The sequence below is a fragment of the Malania oleifera genome, chromosome 2 (genome assembly GCF_029873635.1).
Source record: "Malania oleifera isolate guangnan ecotype guangnan chromosome 2, ASM2987363v1, whole genome shotgun sequence".
NCBI classification, from domain to species: Eukaryota; Viridiplantae; Streptophyta; class Magnoliopsida; order Santalales; family Ximeniaceae; genus Malania; species Malania oleifera.
This window is the reverse complement of record NC_080418.1, coordinates 38,657,758-38,675,580: the sequence shown is the minus strand read 5'-3', so window position 1 is coordinate 38,675,580 and position 17,823 is coordinate 38,657,758. Positions and strand designations below refer to the sequence as shown.

General features: G+C 37.2%; 1 non-coding gene across 1 annotated transcript; it reads right to left on the bottom strand.

The window, feature by feature from the left end:
* Positions 1–1,017: 1,017 nt before the first annotated feature.
* LOC131150009 (small nucleolar RNA R71) lies at positions 1,018–1,123 on the bottom strand. Its single transcript, XR_009135396.1, has one exon. It is a non-coding gene; the product is annotated as a small nucleolar RNA R71 (small nucleolar RNA).
* Between the last annotated feature and the right edge of the window lie 16,700 nt (positions 1,124–17,823).

Sequence of the window (17,823 nt, the reverse complement as noted above, 5' to 3'; positions counted from 1 at the left end):
TAATTTTCACCAACTCCTCATTCTTTATCTAAGCAGCATTGATCCTTTCCTACAAAGTGGATTGGATTACCAGGTTGGCGATGAGTTCTTGGTGATTTCTCTCTACTAATTCCACACCTAATCATTCTAAATTCATCCTGATCTAGGGCTAAGCTACCACTGTTGACATTGATGCATCCACTGATTTTCGACTCAAGGCATTGACTACCACATTAGCTTTCCCTAGGTGGTAACTGATGGTGTAGTCATAATCCTTAATCAGATCAAGTCATCTTTCTCTGCCTCATATTTAACTCTTTCTGCATGAAAAAATATTTAAGGCTTTTTTGGTCTGTGAAGATCTCGCACCTACCCCCATATAGATAGTGCCTCCAAATTTTTAATGCATAAACCACCACTGTCAATTCTAGATCATGTGTTGGATAATTCTTCTCGTACTCCTTGAGTTGTTGAGAAGCATAGGCTACAACTTTCCCCTATTGCATTAGCACACATCTGAGCCCCTTCTAAGATGCGTCACTGTAGATTACGAAATCACCTTCTCCCAAAGGGATTGTTAGTATCGGTGCAGTGATAAGTCGCTGCTTTAATTTTTGGAAGCTCTATTCGCACTCATTTGTCCATTCATATTTTACATTATTTTTGGTCAATCTTGTCAAAGAGCCTGACAATTTAGAAAATCATTCTACAAACCGGCAGTAGCACCCTGCATCCAATTCCCAAATGTTCAGGCGGCCCAATTTGAGATTAAGACTTCAATCATCTCAATGCTGCCCAAATTTCATGGAAATTCTACTAAAAATCCTTATCAGCATCTAGATGAGTTCTTGGAAATTTGTTCCACCATCCGCATCCCTAGTTTTAGTGATGATGCTCTCCGTCTTAGGCTTTTCCCATTCTCTCTGAAGGATAAGGCCAAATATTGGCTAACATCCTTAGAACCAAACTCGATGACCAATTGAGCCACCATGCAACATGAATTTCTTAAAAAGTACTTCCCAATCGGGAAGACTAATCAGCTTCAGAGAGCCATAACAAGTTTCTCACAAATGGATGGGGAACTCTTTTTCGAGACTTGGGAGTGCTTTAGGAACCTGCTTCGTAAATGCCCACATCACCAAGTCCCCAAGTGGCAATTAGTCCAAACTTTCTATGAAGGGTTGGCTAAGAGAAATAGGTCTATGATTGATGCATCGTGTGGAGGTACTTTCCTCACTAAGCATGAGAATGAGCCTTGGATTCTCTTCAAAGTTCTAGCCAAAAAATTCTCAGCAGCACATGGCTGCCACTCGTAGACTCCCTGATCCATCAAATTCCAAACCAAAAGGAGTTTATGAGTTGGCCACTGGCCCATACCTAGCCCCAACCTTGCATGTCATATCTAAAAAGTTAGATCAATGTCTGTCCTTAGGACCACAAACAACAGTGTGTGCAAAGGTTTGTGCAATCTGCTCCGACCCTTCCTATACATGTTACAATTGCCCTCACGCTCATTTCCAGTCCGAGCTTGTGTAGGAGGAAGTGAAGGCCACTCATAATTGGTTCGATAAGCCATCTAATAACCCTTCTTCGAATACCTACAATCTCGGGTGGAAACAACATCCTAACCTCTCCTGGAGGCCGCAAGCTCTAGGTTTTCAAAGTCAAAGACCTCAAAAAAACCCTAATACTGCACCTCCACACCCATATCAAAATTTCCAAAACCATCCGGACTCAACCCCTAGACCTTTAACCATTCAGCATCTACCTCCACCTCAATCTAAATGTAATTTCATTCCAAGAGACAGTGTTAACAGCCCTTAAGTGAATTGAAGCTGACCATCAAGTGGACTGGCAACTCCTTCACTCCCATTCCCAATCTATTTCAAAGCTAGAAACCGTCATAAGATAGCTAGCCGCTGCTTTAAGTCGGAGGGATAAGGGTAAGTTACCAAGTTAGCCTATAGTAAATTCGAAAGGGCAATATGGGGTAGAATGTGAACCGAACACTAGATCCTTATCATACTCTGAGAGGCCCAGGTGGTAACCAACAACAACAACAACAAAACCAAGCCTTAGTCCCACTAAGTGGGGTCGGCTATATGAATCCTTTTCCGCTAATTTATGCGATCATGGACCATTTCTTTTGATAGATTCAAAATAACAAGCTGACAGCCAAACAAGGCGAGAAGCAACTAAGCACAAGGGAGACCCAAGATGAAAAAATGGAAGTACCCAACGTGGATCCATGCACTCTCTCTTCCTCTAGTTGGGTACACAGACCATTGAGTCTCATACCCACAACCAAAAGAACCACACCTCACTTTGCCCCCCCATAGGGCTTTTCCTAGCTACTCAGTGTCACATCTAGCAACCTCACTCACACCCTCTATATTTAGGAAAGCGGCTTCCACCGAGTCCATCTAGGACATGTTTAAATAAGTATGAATGGATAAGTCTCTCCTTCATGACATGAAACAATCACCAGCATTCATAAAGTTCCAAAGGGACTTGTTAACACAAAAGACGAAATCAAGGGTGTACATGGATGATTTGGTTGAGCAGGCCGAGCATATGAGGTCTATAATACTAAATCACCTTGTTCCTAAACTAAAAGACCGAGGCTCACCTACTCTCTCATGTGTAGTTGGTAGTTACACCATCGATGGGGCCCTTCTAGATTTAGGAGCAAGTGTGAACATTCTTTCATACTCGGCCTATTAGAAACTCAACCTAGGAGCACTACAACCCACCTCGATTTCCATATGCCTTACTAATCAATCTGTTAAGCAACCCCGGGGTGTGGTAGAAGATGTGGTAGTCAAGGTGGGATATTTCCATTACCCCATTGACTTTATCATTTTGGATATGGAAATCTCCACCCACCCAATCCCTATCCTTTTGGGATGACCATTCCTAGCCATGGCTAATGCTTGCATTCAATGTAGGACGGGGATTATGGATATCTCATGGGTCACAAGCAACGTAGGTTGAACATATTTAATGCTTCCCAACACCTTCCATCCAAGTTGTGGACGAAGACGTAGTTGACAAAATTATTAGGGAAGTAACTCCTTCAATGCTATGGAAGCACCCTTGGGAAACTACACTGCAACTTGACAGCCCTACCCATGCTGAATTTGAGGATCTTCTTGAGCAATCTGTGCTAAAACATGATTGGGACCCCAAATATGAAACAAAGTTGGGGGTATGCAATCTCAGGTGTGAGGAAGAGACAAGAGAAACCAATGTTAGCTAGGAACCAGGATGAGTTCTAAATGATCTTCAAAGTTGTTGGCTAAAGACGGTAAACTTAGCGCTTCCGGGAGGCAACCCGATAAATGTCTGGCTGAATATGGTAAACTTATTACTTTCGAGAGGCAAACCGATAGTTTTTCATCTTTTATTTAGTCCATAGAATGTTTAGAGTAGGTTAAGTGGGTTGAGTATCTTTCGCGTAGGATTTAGTGTAATCTGGGAGTGCGACAAAGTACGGCGACCATCACGTATGAGGGCAACCTAGCCGAATCCCTACACCATTAGTAGATTAGGAGATACTGAGAGGGTCGACCAAGTTCGCGACTAGCACTGAACATGTTGCGACCTGATCGAGACACATTGAGAAGTTGTTTAAATTCTACTCAAACTCGACTCTACATCTCCCGCCTTCTGATTATAGCTTGGGTGAGCTTAGTCGCCTCCCCCCCCCCCTTCTCACACATGTTACTGAAGCAATATGTTGCCCCATTGTACCCCCTCACAATGTCTTCTCCGTCTGATTCATCCCTGGCATCCTCCCATGCATTGTCTCAGCTCGCTACCACAAGGCAACAACTTTGAGCCATGCCACGGCGGGGGTCTTCATTGTGGGGCCGGCAGGGTCCGAAGTTCCAAAAGGAGGTTATGCACCTAGTTCGGGCTCCTCATAGGCATCTGTGGATGACACCACGATGAGGTTCGGCCCCGTGACCAGAGAGTTCGTCGCAAGGAATAATACCACCATTCATGGACCAAACCTCCATTGATCTTCATGAAGTCTGGTTTCCCTACCCCCTGCCATTCCACCACTTCCAGCCGACCATGCCATATATCCCACCGTTAAAGGTTCCTGATCCTCCCATCACGGCACCTCTAGTTCCCAAACCTAACCCGCAAGGCCGCAACCATTGCCTTACCCCTTTCCGTCACATCAGTCCTTCCCGCCATGACCAATGCCTGACTAGCCAAGGCCACTCCAGGCTTTTTAGCCACGGTGGCCTTGACCTCTCCTCTCTCCCCACCGGCTTCAGTACTTGCGGTAAACCGCACTTGCTCATAATGCTGCATTGGCCTAACCACTAATAATATCATCTGATTCAAATTCTAACTCGGATTATGACTAAAATTTGTATCACATAATATTGGGTCTTGTAAAATGCCTTTGCAGCATCGGGTCGTTTTCTTTCTTTCTCTTGCACAAGCCCACCACGTTTTGCTGTTGCTCTCATGATTGCACTACGTTGTATTGATTGGGATATAAATGAAACAAACATGGTGTTTTTTACTAATATCTGTCTTTTGTGCTACAGTGTCTTATTGCTTGTATGTTCTTTTGGTTATTCTATTTCATAGGGCACTGTTTGCTCTTCCTAGCACCGTACACTGTCTTATCCCTACCTTGGGCCCTATTTTATTTCAACACTTTAGTGAGCACACTGAAGTTCTAAGTTGGGGTAAGGGTTAGTACATTGCATGACATTATTTCATGCACAAAAATGAAATGACACATTTTTTAAAACTTTTTGCACACAACTTCCAAGGAACCATGTTAACATATTTTACACCTTATACATACACCCATATAACCTAAGGTTACATGCATAAACTTCCTTATTATATGATTTCACTATGCTCACAAACAATGTAGTAAAAACAGTTATATAAAATTTGCATAATACGGCCAACAACTTGACATTACTCTAGGTAGTTGACTAAGTGATTTTTTTGGGTTAATATTGCAATGTAAACTCTTGTATGTACCTAGTACTTCATGGGGCTAAGAACCACACTCACACATGATTTGTAATACTTAGGGTTCTTTGAGAATACTGAGAGAACAACTGTAGCAACTATGGCTCCTTGTGAGATATTTGAGCCATCCGTTCATTTCTTGAGTTTTTGACATCAAACTTTGAGTTTACAAAACTCAACTATCCTCCTTTTATTGGATTTGTTTTGCAACCTAGTATTTGTTCTTATATTTTCAAGCCTAGAGGTGACATCAAGTGGGGAGATATAAATCTAGGTCTTGCAACTTACTCAAGATAGAAAGGTTAAGCCAACCCTAGAGACTGACTTTTTCCATGGACTCATTCTAAGCTACACTTCCATTGGAAAACATGAAGACAGTATAAGAATGTGATGATTGTTTTAGTTGACCATGCAAGAGAAAAAGAAACCTGAGCAAAGAAAAAGAAAAACAACAAAAATACACTTGATCTGAGATAATATGAAAAGATCCAGCTGAAAACAAACACCACAAGCCCGCACGTATGGAGAATCTTATGACCAATGCATCTGTTGAATTCACGCAAGTTTGGTAATAAGTTCCTCTAGGGTGGTCTTGATTGAATGTGGTGAGTAAGTGAGAATATGTTAGGTTGAAGGACCCGACACCTCAATAAAGACTGGATTCCTTTCTTATAAGACTAGTCACTCCACACTTTTAGCGTTAGTTCTTCAAATATGTAGGATATTTGATCATGACACTCTTCCTCACATATGAGAGTGAAGCCATCTTCCTGAGTGAATTTTGAGGGAATAAACCAGTGAGGTTGAATCTAGACGACCATTATGTAGGTGCCTCCGAGCATTTTGAGTAAGACAAATCATACACTGTCACATGCCCTGTGAAGTGGCCTATTCATACTTGGATTTGCATGCTAATATTAACTTTGAATTATAATTATGAGTTAATTTTTTCTGAGTAATATCTTGAAATGGTTGTGTTGTGTCGAGTTTTACATGATTGAAATGCTGTGGAGTGTGTGTATAATGGAGTCATGTATGAAGTCATTTGCATGTAATAAGGTTATATTTTTGTATATATAATGGTGTGATTATGTTACATGTGTTTCCACTTTTTATTCACCATATTGGTGTTTATGGGAATCACCCTGAAAACCCTCATAGGACTAGAACTCGTCCACTAGGATCAACCTAGGGGTTTAAATCCTTATTACATATGGTAAATGCAATCGTGTTTCTCGCGAAAAAGGATATAGGTAGGTTTTGGTAGTTTTCTTAGATTTTTCTTTGCTCGAGGACTAGCAAAGTGTAAGTTGGGGGTTGTGATTAGTCTCTAAAATATATTATTTTAGACCCTCATTTACCTATTCTTATCCTCATTTTATTTTATATTAACTCAGAGTTATCATTGTTCAGAGTTATGCAAGGTTTGTTTGTCTTTCTTGGAAAAACAGGTTAAAATTATGGAGTTAAGCATTACAAGAAACCGAGGATAATTTGGAGGACTCAAAGCTCGAATTCAGACAATTAACCAAGCTCCAAAAGCTTCAAAGCCTAAATGGACAAGAAGATGATGTTCAACCATATGGCACAACCAGCAAACCACAGGGGCGACTTAGTCTTCCACAGCAAACTCCAAGGTTCAGACTCAGATCGAATTGCTGCAAGGTTTGACCAACTGCTTGACCAAGTGACCCACTGGGGCGACCACGTCGAGATGTTTGAGACAAGAACTGAAATTCAGAAGTACCGAGAGTCTCGACGAAGTATTCGACCAAAAGACCTTCAGGGGGCGACTATGTCGAGATACTGAGATTTCTTGAAGACCGAGATACTACAAGTCTCGACCATCAAGACCCTAAGACACGAAAAATTCGAAGGCTTTGGAGATTTGAATCCCTAACTTCCCATGAGTCTTGACCAGGGTGCACACAAGAATGACGAAGGAGTCACTTGGTCGACAGTGACGATCTGCCGCGCGCGATCTTCTATAAACCTTCCTAAATTGCAAAACAAACTTTGTAAACCCTTGAGCCTATAAATAATTGCTATGAACACAAGCTCTAGGTTCCTCTTTGGCCTCATTCAAACACTAGGTTATTGAAACACCACGTTTTTCTAGGGTTTTTCTCTAGGGTTTTGAAAACTATCATCATCTCTAGGGTTTTTCTCTAAATTCAAACACCAGGTTTTTGTCAAAAGCATACATATAATAATACCTAATTTCCATTTCACATGCCTGAATATTTGAAAAAACATATATAATATTTCTATAAACATATGCTTAACTTTAATCAGTTAATTTCTAAAAATGTCTAACATTACCTATTCCCCTTACCTGTTTACTGAGAAAGTGCCTACAAGGATCCTAAACCACTGCCTATGATGCTCGGAGCACAAAATCTTGTAATCATATATTTTAATTTAATCAGTTGAATCCCAAAATAACAACTATTCTAACATCCCTAGGCTCACACACTCCCGTTAACCGGTTAAATTCTAAAAACAACTGACATATTCATCTTCCTTACCTCAACCTTGGAATGGTGCCTAGGATCCCCAAATAGCTATTCTGCTATGATTAAACTGCAGAGAATCGATGTCGGGATCCCGAAATAATGTTTCTCTGCTGATCTAGGCTAAAATTGGGGAGAAAATTGAAGAGAAAGAAAGGGAGTACCACAGCCCTAGGAGGGAGAGAGAGAGAGAGAGGGGGGTATTTTAATTTTCCTAAAAAAAAAATTGACTTGAGTTTCATTTATAGGTTTCTGTCCCCAAGACAAAACTGTTGACAGTTTTTTAAAATCGTCGATGGTTGGGTTTTTAAACAAATCATCTCTTACTGGTTTTACCCTTACCTAGCCGCGGTAAAATAAAATCGTTGACGATTTTCTGAGCTCACCCAAAACCGTCGACGGTTTGGTTTAAACCAAACCTATTTTCCCTTTTTCTTAATTATTTATTTATTTATTTTTTATTATTATTATTATTATTATTATTATTATTATTATTATTATTATTATTATTATTATTATTATTATTATTATTCGGGTCTCTACATCCATTTTCTTTCCCTTATGTGTGATCTAAAGTGTAAACCTGCTCAAGCACTTAAAAACAAACATAAGATACTTGTGCTTTGTCAGCATCAAAACAAGGATTGGACTCAAAAAGTCAACAATCTCCCCCTTTTTGATGATGACAAACACATAATAGCAAAATGGGTTGAGCCTGAAAAGGCTCCCCCAAAAATATGCATAACTAAAAAGATAAGTAGTGTAGCTCAAGCAAATCAAAAGACAGAAGACATTTCAAATAATCATGCATTTAGTTTTAGCATTAAAGCACAATAAAGCTCAGATAATTACCCCTTAAAAAAAACTTTGCCCTAAAAAATTTCCCTTTTGGTCATAAAATCATTTATCATTTTGCTCATAAAATTCTCCCTTTTTTGGCATCAGCAAAACGGTTAAACTAAGTATAAAACAATTTGATCATTTAAAACAAACTTAGCTTAAGAGAACTCCCCTTTTTTAAAATAGTTTTTATTTTTCGTAGAAAACTCTCCCTCTTTTGATATAGGATTTAGGCATAGAAAATTTAGAACTGTTTTAAAAATATTTGGCAATTTTACGGACAAAATAGTTTAACTTGTCATTAAAAGATTAAAATGATATGATAAACTTAGTTAGACCAAAAATATACACAAACCAGCAATTGAAATATTTCATAAGACCCGTAAAAAATTTGAGTTTAAAGCACACGGCATATGAATGTAGAGAGTAGGTTTGAGCATGATTTTAGTCTAACTAGTTCGCATGCATTTTCATATATAATCACCAAACCAATTAAGTAATTAAAAAATGTCTATATATATAAACAATAAGGCAAGAGATAAAGAATTTTAGTTTTGAAAAATGTTTCTTGCCATAAAGCATTTAAGAAAAACAAAAAAATATTCCCCCTTTGATGTTTGCAAAAAAGTACTGGGGGCGTGCTTGCGGAAGAAGGAACTTTAATACAAAGCTCAAGCAAGCATTATTTTTGTGGTTTAGCATTTAAGCACACACCAAATTATGACCAGAAAATTACAACCATATAGATCCTAAGAATTAGCAATTTAAATCAAGATCATATGGCAACATAGATGATTGTGGCTAAACAACATATTTCAACTTAAGATTTTCAGTAAAATCAATACATTTTAGCACATGCCACAATAAATTCACAACAGATCTAAGCAAAAGAAATGTTGGTGAGCATAACAAGATGGAAATTTAATTTTGGAGGCTTCCCCTGTTGATTTGAATCCTAACTTAGATACAATGAACTGCTTATACTAGTCAAAAATTAATTTCATTAAGAATGCTAGTCAATATAAGCGATCATTTTGAATTCCTTAAACCAACTATACTGAATATTTATCAACTATATTTGTTACCTGATCAGTATAGTCAACCCTATAAGCCCACAAATGCATCAAAAGATGTATATTAAGGCATACTATAATGCTCATAAACCCAAGAACACTCCATATCTAATCATAAAGCTTTGAGAGTTGGATATGATGTTCAAAGGTTTTTAGAAAAGCCCCAATATTCAAAAAGCGACACATGATGCATACGAGTCCTTTATGTTCTTTTTCTGAGAATGGAGCTCAACTCTCCTAAATATTCAATGATTATGTAAGGATGAAGTTTAATATTCATTTAATTTTCAATCATCCTTTCAAAAATATTTTAGCATTAATTTTATCATAATCATCTTAGTACATGATTTTATTTTGGGAAAATTTTAAAGAAATTTCAGTAGCATGTCGTCTTTAAATTGGATAATTTTCCATAAAACTTGTACTTAAAATATGGTTGTTTTCAGCATATAATTCATTTTAAGCATGCAACAACCTAAATCCACTATCAACATGCAATTCACATCACTGCATCAACCATGCAGGTGGCAGTCAATACAAGCATGCATTCCAATATTTCCATCAACAATTCTCATAAGATCTATACTATCCATCAAAAGATAATATGAACAATAAATAGCAGTGGATAGTTATGAGTTCAGTGCAATGTTGTTTTTTATAAAGGCATGTGGGCATAAAATATGATTATGAAAGCATTTGATAGAGTCATAAAATTTTATAGAGAAATGCTCCCCCTGAGTTATGCATTATTGCAATCTTATGCCTTTTCCATTCTTCAAATTTTTAGCCAAGTACTCTAGGGTTTTCAATGATTGAGACATGGCTTCACATGTTTAGGCTTAGAGGCCAAAAAGTCACAAATAATACATATTCAAGGTCATAAGCCTATTTCTGCCTCTTTTCTTATGAATCTCAACATGTGAAAGGTTCAAGTTCAAATACCTTTTCATTTTTAACGTTCGTGCATAGGTTTCTCAGTCATTTGCATTTTTATATATGTTGAAACCTATAACAATTGTTGTAGCCACTTGATACCAAACAGAAGCTCTAATTGATTTGATTTAAAGTTTGAGAGCTTTATGAAGTGGGATAGGATAAATACTCTTAACAATTAAATTATCATTAAGTTCAGAAGAGTATTCAAGAGGATTATGAGTGGATGAAATTCAAGACGTATTCGTAGAAGAGAACATGTCCAAACAGATTGGGCAAAGGGAATTTGTGAGTATATGATTGTCGTGAACAATGCTCTTTGGATATTGGAAAGTATCCTTTAGATATGATCAAAATTTAGAGTAAGGATACGAACCAATGAAAGGATGAATTTTTACCTGATGTGATCATGGTTTGGTAAAGATTTCTTGCAGAGGAAAAGGTGAACCAAAATTAGGGGGTTTTTACATTTAAGACTCAAAGGGAATATTTTGATTTAACAATAAAATTTGAATCCCTTAGTGAATGCCTTTTATTTTGATTAAAAGAAGGATGTATATTAATAAGTACCAGAGGAATAAGGATTCATGATCAACAGTGCTTAAGCCTAGAGTGGTGACTAATATTTAATCAGGCTTTTATGTTCAAGAATAGGCTTAGGGTTAAATAATATACAATTGAATTACCTACGGCCCAAACTTGTGCAATGGACAAAATATGCTTAACTTAAGATTTTTATATTCAAGCATGGTTTAGGCATTAAGAACTATATACCACGCACAGTTGCCTTTTCTATTTAAAAGTGGATTTCATATAGCATGCTTCCAAGATTTTATTCAGGATATTATGATTCATGTTGCCATCTCAGAGGTATAAGGTTCTAGATATATTTGACAGTTAAGTCCTCAACCTAGCTTTACCCTGAACCTTCATAGGAATGAAATAAGTTATGTGGAAGCTGATGTCCACTCAAGAGAGACTAATTCATTCCTTTTGGTTCAAGGTTAGCATGTTATAGCCAATATTTGCATATTTTAACCAATCATCATGACGTATGTGTATTAAGTTCAGATTGGATATATCATTTGAATTTTCATATTGGCTTGATTCTCTAATGTTCTTAGTATAATAAAAATGTAATGAATGCATATACTAAGATTTTTCATTTTAAGAAAATGTCACTTCCCAAGCCTATAGTCATCACTACTCCTAATCCTAAAGAAAAGGCAGAATTAAGCAATTATGTAATATCTATTGGAATCCATTCTACCTTTGTTCCTAAGGGGTTTGCCTTTATGATTACCCACATCATTTCTTTGTCTATGCCTCTGGCACCTCTAAGTCAGGTATGCCCTTTCATTTTATAAGATAAGAAAAATTTATATAATCATGACGGATTATGCTTATTTGTTCTATTTCTATTTGATGAGGCATAAAAATGCTTATGGGATTTGAAAAATAAACCCTTATTGAAAAATTTAAGTCTGTTAATTCCTAAGGGATTATCATGATCATTCTTTTCAACCTCCAAGCATGCAATTTTCAACACCTTCTCAATCTTTTTCTTTTCCAAGCTAGCATAATAATCTTCTAATTCTCTTAAATGATTTGCCAGCCTTTTACTTTCACTTTTCAAGAAGGTTTTCTTATTTGACATCCTAACTAGAAGATTATGTATTTTAAATGAGGCTTTTTCTAGTTTTCCGTTGGAGGCCATGCTTTCGTCATTGAATTCAATGCATGATTCATCATAAGATTCATCACTATAACATTCATATGAATCTATGCATGCGGTATTATCATTAGAAACAATAGATGATTCATTATGTAATAAATTTACAAGATTTGGCACAAGAATCATCACAAGCAGCATCACATGGGTCATTTAATAAAAGAGATTGAGATACGTATACCTCCTCCTCGACTAAAGCATTTAGCCCTTGATTCACCACTTCTGGATCATTTGAACTTGGAGCCTCCAGAGTGGTGGTCTCTTCTTTCTTAAATCCTCCATACCTCCTCTCTAGCTCTTCCTAGATATCACTCGCACATTTACAAATCATGATATTATGAAAAAAACGACATAATCTAAAACATAACATAACATATCCATGGCATTTGAATTTGCATGCATTAAATTAGAAACATTTTCATTTAGAGGCATACAAGTTCCTTTAACAATCAATTGTTAGGCCCTTCAATCCATTGATTTTATAAATATGCTCATTCTTAATTTCTAGGCGGTGTAATCAACACCACAAAATAATGGAGGCCTAGTAACTAACTGTTTCTCACCGAATGAGGATACATCGGATTGACCCATTACAATCTTTAGCAAAAACGATTAAGCTTATTGCACCCAATCTCTCATGCCAATTGTGAGGAATGGTGTATTCCCAAGAGGGGTGAATTGAGTATTAAAAATATTCCTAGGTTAAATTCAAATTACAAACACTATTTCGCAACCTAGGGTCTTTCTAAGCAGTAACCAATTTATCGAATAAATAAATATGCAGATATTTTAAGAACAAATATGACGTTCACAACAAGTTAAATATTAGCATACAACTGCGGAAATTAAATAGTGTAGGGAAAAAGAAAGCGCAACACAAAATTTTTTATCAGGGTTCGGCCAATTTTGCCTACGACCTCGTCTTAAGCCAGCAGCTCAATGATTCACTAAGTACACACTTTAACCGGGCGGAGTAATGCCAATTTCACTCTCCTTAGGAAGAGGAGACTCCCTAGCTCAAATTACGGGGCTGAGTCACAACCAATTCTCCTTACGATGCGAAGACACCTCAGCTCAATTTTCAGGCTGAGCCAAATTGTGCACACTTTCCAGGATGATGCAAATCCTAACTCACCTAACTAGGTTTGAGCCAAACCGAGACTTTTCACAGGGTGAGTCTCCCTCTTCAGACCACGTCTGGAATACAATTAAGAATATTTTTCGTACAAACAAATTTCTTCTAAAATAAGCAGAGATGCACAAATTGAAGCTCTGAATGCACTCACAGAAGATATGAATTAAAGCTCAAGTGAGTATGTATAATAACCCAAGAAATTCTTCAAACCCAAGAAATTCTTCTAACCCTCATCAATGAACACAGGGGTTTCGTCGACGAGGGTTCTTTAGGATCTATGTTAGAATTGGTGTATTCCCAAGAGGGGGGTGAATTCGAATTTTAAGCTTTTCTCCTAGGTTAGGTTAGAAGTCAATATGATTTGGTAACCTAGGGTCGTTCTATACAATTCCAAATGTGCCGATAGATAAAATATGCAGAATTTAAATCATGCACATCATTCATACCATAACATACACGTGCGGCAAATATAAAGTGCAAAAATATAAATAAACACACGATATGTTATCGGGGTTCGGCCAACTGTGCCTATGTCCCCGCCTTTAGCTCGCAAGCCAGAGGATTCCACTAAAGGCTCACTTAAGGGTGGAGCGGCACCGATTACAAACCGGGTCAATTACCACAGGGCTGACCTCAACCTTAACCAGGTCAATTAACGAGGCTGACCTCGACCTACACGCCTTACCAGGATGGCGCACCTAGCTTTCTTAACTGGGTCTAAGCCAGTCCAAGACTATTCCGGGGCTAGTCTCCCTCTTCAAGCCTGTGCCTGGAAATACAACAGTATTTGCAATCAAATAATATTGGTACAATGATTGTGCTTTCGTGTAAAGCAGATATGTACCCGAATGCGCTCAATCACATACACCACAAGATGATTTAATATGTAAGCTCAGTGTGGTCTAATATTTCAACTCTCAAATGTATTTGCTGTTAGTGTAATGAGTGCATGAGAGTATCAACCAGTATGATCTTTGTATCACAATATGTGCTCAATCTAACAGCTTACACAAAGATCCTAGCCTAACAATATATATGTATATTTCAATCAGCATATTTTCTCAAGCGTATGATGCTCCAGTAATGTATATGTTTGATTTGTAAAAAGATATTCAATTTTTGTATTCAGCAAAGGATATGTAAGTTAATGAATATTGTAGCAAAGATCAATATCACAAACACAAATATCTTTTCACAAATATGTCAAGATAAATCACACAAGATATTCAAGTATGTTTTTGAAAACGTTTTTGCAACCCAAAAACAAATACAAGCTTCCTAAGATATTGCAACACAAATGCAATACTCAGAAGCTTAAGCAAGTCTTCTTAGGAAAGGCTTATGAACAAAGCCCCCTAAGAATACTCTGGTTTAGCTCTCGTTAAAATTGAATCAATCAAATAAAAATAGGAGAGAAAACCTATAGCAATAAACACTCAATCAACTTACAAAGAGTATGAGCAATGGGAGAAGGTAAGTATGAGTGATTTTAGTATGAAAATGAGTATAATTGGTTTTTGGATTTTCAAAGAATTTTCCCTAATCAAATCTGCTAATTTGTTGCCAATAATCCCAAATGAGGGGTAATCTATAGACACCCCATGAAATATAACCGTTGAGAACAGGTCTGGTATAATTAGAAAAGATTAATAACCTTTTTAATTATTTTAACCCTATTTAAAAAATTAACCAAAGTAAAATATTTAGGGCAACTCGAGAGGTCCGGTCGACCAAAAACCTTTTTGGTCGACCAAAGTTCATATGGTTCGGTCGACCGGGCCATTTTTGAATTGTTCAGTCGACCAACCAAGGGAAGGCGAATTTTTCAATTCGCGCAGTTTGGTTGACCAGAAGAAAATGAACTAAGCCTCTTGGTCCACCAGACCATTGGGATTTCTCCTAAGGACCCTCGGTCAACCAGGTAGTTGGTATGCAATTTTGGCTCGATCGACCAAGTAGTCAAATATTTGACTCCTAGGAGATTCGGTCGACCAGGTGTTTTTGAACTAACCTAATTCAATCGATCGGGTTATGGTCAACTGGTTGACCCAAACCGATTTGGTCGACCGGGGCAAAATGAACTGCCTAGGTCGGTCAACCGAAAGTGCACAAAGTGTGCATTTCGGTCCTGTTTTGAATCACAAACACCCTAATCAAGTGCCTAACATTTATGAGTGCAAATATGAGTGTCCTAAGGTCATTTCTGGGTCCTTTTGAAGACACCAAAAAAATCCAGTGTCGGTCAACCTAACCCCTAAGGTCATTTTCATTTTGAGCTTACGTATTTGACCATACATGTGGGGTGTGTGATTATTACATACAAGAGCCCTAATTACTATTATAGACCAATTTCACAAATGAAATATTTTACAATGCAGAATAATTAGGTCTTCAATCTTCACTTGCTCTTTGTGCATCAAGATCTGCCAATTTGAGCTTCTGCATATATCCTCAAACGCTCATTAGAAATAATGAGTATTTGTCATAATCAAAACCAGGCGTGACCTATAAGGTCAACAATTTCGTCGACGAACTTTCTACAGGACTCGTCGATGAGATGACGTATCTCGTTGACGAATCTGGCTTTATAAATAGCTAAAACTCGGATTTTTGGCAGACTCTTGGCGCAAGAAACCCTTCTCTCTCTAATGACCCTCTCCCCTTCTCTCTTCGATCCCAGCTTCATTTCTCGTCGGATTGAAGATTTGAGGCCACCACGACGCTCCTGAAGAAGTTCTCTGCAAGTCTGCCAGAGCTAATCATTAGAGAAGTTGGTTTGGAATTCATCCCAATTTCAGGGTAAGGCAATTTATTCAAGATTTGCTTTCCCTACAGTTATAAGAAATGTTGTATACAGAAATATACTGATGTTTGGTTCTGGGGGATGTTGATTTCAGGGAGTTGATCTGGGAACTCTACGCGTATAGGGCCAGAATTTAGTAGAGGCTTTTCATATTTAAGGTAAAGGGAATATGCTATGCTAGATATTTTTATATGTATAACAAAAAATTATGATTGAGTATTTATAAGCATGCAGATCAGATTATTTTTTCAGAATAGCATGAATATTATTTTTACAACAGAATTACAGAAATTGAGCATGAGATTTTGATTACTCAAATGTGTGGCATGAGTCTATTACAATATAGTATGTAGATTTTACAATATTACTGATAGCAATGAATGAGACTTACAGTATTTCTAAGAATAATATGATTTCTAAACCATAACACTCAGACAGAAATTACAGACAGATATTTCAAATAGATATTACAGAAATTACAGACAGATATACAGATATTTCAGATAGATATTACAGATATTACAGATAGATATCACAGTTATTATAGATAGATATTTCATATATTTTAATAGATATTACAGATAATTCATATAGATATTTTAGATATTACAGCTCAGATTTATAGTGTTATGGTTGTTTTGAAATCATGTTAAAAGCAACAAGATGATTATATATTTATATATGTATACATTATTGCACAGTTTTAGACCCCTGTGGATATTACAGATAGAGATATATAGCAGAGCAGGGTACCATTTCTATTTCAGACCCGTGCAACCACATGACTTAGATAGTATGTGGATTCCGTATAACTGTGCGAGGAGAGATTGCAGTCTTCCCAGCATGCTGGGTTGAGATAGCCGGTTAGACGATGACAGAGGTTAGAGATGGCCCAGAGTGATTGCAGTGGGCTAGATTTACACAGATTGGCGGATGTTAGAGATTCAGATTGACCTGCCTGGTAGGCCAACTAGAGTAAGTCCAGCCTACAGACCGCACAACCCTATCATGAGGGGATATATCATGATATACAGATCCCAGGATATAGCAAAAGTTCCTATGTACAGATATATCACACGGCAGCAGTTTATACTATTATACTAGTAGTACCTTCAGATAGCAAACTCAGATACACAACCATGTTTTAAATTATATTCCATATATTCTGTATAGTTTATCAGCTTACTCAGATTACAGTATCAGTATTATTTTAGTATTTCAAATGTGTAACTCAGCTGCCACACACTAGTAATAGCATATTTCCTCTTACTGAGCATCGACTCATCCCAGTGACTTATTATTTTTCAGGAGATCTAGCTAGGCAAGCGGATCAGGCTCGCGGATAAAGATTAGCTTGTACTGCCATATAGGAAAGGGTAGGTATTTTTGAGATACCAGTATTTTGGGATAGTTTTTAGATTATAGTGACGTCACTGGGTATCTTTGTATTGTAAATCTATATATATTTCAGAACAGGGTAGCTTTCAGGTATTATATATATAGTTCCCAGTTTTTGTATACCGCTGCTTAGATATGTATGGTGCATAAAGTTTCTTCAGCGCTCATTTAAGCTTGAGAAATTATCAGTAGTATTACAGAGAGAGAATATTTGTGTATATGAATATGAAAAATATATATTAAAGAAATAGAAGGTCGTTATAGTATGTGTGGTAATTCTCTTAGAAAAATATTGTTTAATTTTTTACTCTGATCCCTATTTTGATGTTAACAAAGCACATGTTTCTTATGTGTGTATTTAGCATGTGAACAGGTCCATTAATTTAACACCCACATAAGGAAACAAA